Source organism: Leptonychotes weddellii, unplaced genomic scaffold (genome assembly GCF_054177405.1).
Source record: "Leptonychotes weddellii isolate Sample4059 unplaced genomic scaffold, ASM5417740v2 HiC_scaffold_16915, whole genome shotgun sequence".
Classification (NCBI taxonomy): domain Eukaryota; kingdom Metazoa; phylum Chordata; class Mammalia; order Carnivora; family Phocidae; genus Leptonychotes; species Leptonychotes weddellii.
Window position 1 is genome coordinate 1 of NW_027752310.1, and position 4,345 is coordinate 4,345.

At 61.7% G+C, this 4,345-nt stretch overlaps 1 long non-coding RNA gene across 2 annotated transcripts; it reads right to left on the reverse strand.

The window, feature by feature from the left end:
- Positions 1-1,523: 1,523 nt before the first annotated feature.
- On the reverse strand, positions 1,524-3,945 carry LOC145718524 (uncharacterized). Of its 2 annotated transcripts, none has more exons than XR_014141872.1 (2): positions 3,444-3,945; positions 1,524-2,956 (listed from the first exon to the last, which is right to left on the reverse strand). It is a non-coding gene; the product is annotated as an uncharacterized LOC145718524 (long non-coding RNA). The 2 variants fall into 2 exon arrangements; XR_014141871.1 differs by having other exon boundaries at positions 1,524-3,239.
- Between the last annotated feature and the right edge of the window lie 400 nt (positions 3,946-4,345).

Genomic DNA, 4,345 nt, shown 5'->3' on the forward strand with positions numbered 1-4,345 from the left:
CGTGGAGGTGACGGCTGGAGCGTGGAGGTGACGCTGGAGCGTGGAGGTGACGGCTGGAGCGTGGAGGTGACGCTGGACCGTGGAGGTGACGGCTGGAGCGTGGAGGTGACGGCTGGAGCGTGGAGGTGACGGCTGGAGGTGACGCTGGAGCGGGAGGTGATGGCTGGAGCTGGAGGTGACACTGGACCGTGGAGGTGACACTGGAGCTGGAGGTGACGGCTGGAGCGTGGAGGTGACGCTGGAGCGTGGAGGTGACGGCTGGAGCGTGGCAGTGAGGCTGGAACGGGGAGCAGCCATTTTCAACTCCAAGACAGAAACCATGTCTTGAGGACACCAGCACAAAAAGGGCAGAAGGAGTTTAAGTTCCTGGACAGCATGGGCTCCCCGCCCTCGCGTGCTTACGTTATAGCGCTACATGAAAGATAAATACACTTTTCTCCTGACTAAGCCACTTTTATTTTGGGGTCCCTCTATTTTCATTAACTCTTGGGCTGTTTGGTCTGTGTACTGAGTTGGAGGGTGTCCCCGCCCTTCCAGATTTATATCCACTTGGAAGTTCAGAGCGTGGCCTCTTTGGAAATAGGCTCTTTGAAGGCCATGTGGACACGAAGACAGAGGGGGAACGCACAGGGGGACAGCCAGCCTATGACAGTGTAAGCAGAGACTGTGGGGATGCAGCCACGAGCCAAGGAACAGCAAACATGGCCCGCAACACCGTAGCTGGGAGAGGCAGGGACTGTCCCCTGGAGGCTGTAGAGGGACTCCTTGCCTGCAGATGCTGCTCTCCGGCCTGTGAGAATCAGTTCCTTTTGTCTTCAGCCGTTCAGTCTGCGGTGTTCGGTCACAGCAGCCCTAGGAAACCAGTCCAGTTTGCCACTCGCAAAATCGCAGATTAGAGACTCCCCTTTCCGGTGCCACGCGCTGTGGGAGTGACAGCCACTGGCCGTCTCTGGGTCGCTCGTGGGCGCCCGCTCTCTAACCACCCGAGCGGCCGCACCGCCCAGTCGGCCACCGTCGCCCCCGGGGTCGCTCATGGCCCCATGCCCGGCGACACCCCGGACTTTGTACTCCGGATGCAGAGGTGGTCACTGCATACCAGATGGGACTCCTGCCCAGGGTGGGGTCACCTGTCTCACAGTCCCCAGGCAGTGAGCCCCCGCTCCGGGCAAACTGACTCCGTCAGACTTGGACCCGTCTCCGGGCTGTGGGCAATGCCTCCTTCCTCGCCACTGGGCTTTTAGCCGCTGGCTGGCCACACCCTCGCGGCCCCTGTGTCTCTGGTCTCTCCTGTAACCTGACAGCCGTGCTCCTTGTGTTACAAAGGACACCCACTGTGGGCTGGTCCCCACGTCCTGCCACCCCGGTGCCTGCCGTTGCTGAGCCTCGGAACGGCCTTCTCCAAGGTTCACTGATGGAGATTTCTGGCTCCATCTCTGTGCCCTCTCCCTGGCCTGGGCACCACGGCCACCCCCAGAGAGGCACACCGCGGTTGAACCACCTCCTCGGTAATGACCAGGACGAAAGGGTGGGGGTGGGGCCGTCTAGACCCCTTCTGGATCTTCAGGATTCTATCCTGACCCTCCTGAGCAGGAGGCTTCTTTCCTCTAAGGACATGCTCTGGGGCCTATGGGACCTAAACTTCATTCTGGTCCAACTACCTGGCCCTAAGTTCAAGGGTAATGACCATCTGGTTGAGGACACTGGGTGCCTGAGGGTGAGCCACATGGGCCAAAGTGTGGGGTGCAGTGGGTCTCGGTGAGTTTTATAAAGATGCTGGTGGGGGCGCCCGGGTGGCTCAGTCGGTGAAGCGTCTGCCTTCGGTTCCGGTCATGATCCCAGGGTCCTGGGATCGAGCCCATCGGGCTCCCTGCTCAGCGGAGAGTCTGCTTCTCCCTCTCCCTCTGCCTGCCGCTCTGCCTACTTGTGCTCTCTGTCTGTCAAATAAATAAATAAAATCTTTAAAAGAAAAAAATGCTCGTGTCCTCTTTTGCACCTGACCTGTGTCAGCCGGGGTCCCATCAGGTGACAGAAGCCACGTGGCGAGGAACACAGGGAAAGTTTGCTACAGAGGCGTGGTCTGAAGAGCAGACATGGGGAGATCCGCTAGGGCTGAGCTGGAGCCCCCCAGCCCCAGGCTGAGACCCTGGCGGGAGGGCGCAGCTGTGGGTCCCCGGATGGCAGAGAAGTCACCATGGTGACTGGGAATCTGGCCTTGGAACTTGCTGAAAACCCGCCTCCAGGGTCCGGGCGGTGGGGGGAGTGGGAGGGAAGCTGCTCACAGGGCGGTGTCCCACACGGCACTCTGCCACAGAATCACACAGGAGTTCATCTTTCAACAAACTTGCTAGAACAGCTAGACACCCATGTGCAAAAAAGCCCAACAAAGGAACACCCCAAAACTCAAAACCAAAATCCGGAATACTACCTTGCCCTATATCCTGCACCATATACAAAAGTCAGCTTCAAACCGAATTATCGACCTACGTGCAAAACCCAATTCAGTAGCCCCCTCCCTTATCCACAGGGGATACATTCCCAGACGCCCAGTGGCCACCTGAAACCACGGATAGTGCCGATCCCTCCACGGACTACGTTCTCTCCTACACGTACGTACCTGTGGTTAAGCTCAGCTTGTAAACTAGGCACAGGAAGGGAGTAACAACATGGCTAATAAGAAAGCAGAACGACAGTAAGAGTACGCCGTGGGAAAGTTATGTGGCCGTGGTCTCGCTCTCCGAATGTCACGTGGCCCTGTGCTCACCCTTCCTGGATGCGGTTAGAGGATGAGATGCCCATGTGGCGGGAGGATGCAGGTGAGGGGCGCAGGGGCGTGGTGCAGCGGAAGGCAGCTGCGGGCCTGAGCCTCCGCCCGAAGGAGGGTCATCTGCTTCCGGACCGTGGCCAGCGTGCGAACTGAGACAGCGGGTAAGGGGGGGACACTGCTGTACCAAAAACCCTAGAAAAAAACACAGAAGATGTTTGCGCTGCTGGGTTAGGCAGATTTCTTAGATACCATAGACAAGAAACGCACAAACTGTAAAAGGAAAAAATGGGTCACTTGGGCTTCATCAACGTTAGGAAAGACGAGCCACAGACTGGGAGAAAAACCCTTGCAGATCATCTGTTTGGTCATGTAGTGGAATCGCTTCTCGGTCTTTTGGCTAAGATTAAGTGTGATAATGTGGTGGTACCCGGAAGTTAGGAGGAACTCCCCAAACCCAATGACAAGGAAACAAACACTACAGTCAAAAGGAAACAGGGGGAAAAAATTAAAGTACGTTTTGGCAAAGAAGATCTACAGGGGGTTCGACGTGGTCAGTCCACAGGGAAACGCAGACGACCACACGGAGGCCCCACTGCCCACGCGCCTCACACGGCGGGAGCCCCGCGCTCACAGGTCAGCAAGCCTCCCCCGCTCTTGTCCGCCCGACGGGAACACCCACCTTCAACAAAACCCAGTGCGAAAGTTCGGGGCAGCTGCGCCCCTGGCCACCCCACGTCCGCCGGCGGACGCTGACCCAGCCCGGGCCGGCGCGCGGCTCCGCACGGACCAGGGCACCGAATTTCTGGCTTCTGCCGGTGACAGGCCAGACCCCAAGGCTGTCCCCGCTGCACCCGGTTTCTGGAACGCGGGGCCACGATCAGGGCTGGGGCTGCGGGGGCTCAAAGAGAGAGGGCCCGGAGGTGGCGGCGGCTGCGGGTCTGCAGGTCTACGCGGGCGCAACCGCACAGTAAGAAAGGTGAGTTCAGCGGCTTCCCTGAACAAAGGGAAGAAACCCGCACACGCTCACGCTGCGTCCACCGCTCCTCCAGGCCCGGCGGGCGGCTGCGCGGGACCCCCCCACTCCGGGCCTTGCCCCCCCGCGCCCCCACGCGCCCGACCCTCCCCCACCATGGGGCTCTAAAGGCGGCCGGCTAGTCCCTCCGCCCGCGCGTCCGCGACGGCCCGCGGTGACAGCCCCGCCGCCCAAGCCGGGGGTGCGGGCCGGGGCGCGAGGGGCGGGGCCGCGGGCGCCCCCTCCCCCCAACGCCCCTCCGCCGCGCGCCCCCGCCGCGCTTCCTCCGCCCCTCCCCTCCTCCTCCCGGGCGCCCCCGCCCCTGCCCCTCTCCCGAGCCCCTCCCCTCCCCGGCGCCCCCTCCCGGGCCCCTCTCCCTTGTCGCTTCCCTCCTCCTCCCCCTCCCCTAGCCGACGCTCCCACCCCTCCCCTCTCCCGCGTCCCTCCCCTCCTCCTCCCCCGCCCCACCCCCTCTCCCCGGCGCCCCCGCCCCTCCCCTCTCCCGCGTCCCTCCCCTCCTCCTCTCTCTCGCGCCCCGCCTCTCCCTCCGCCCCTGCCCCTCTCCCGCG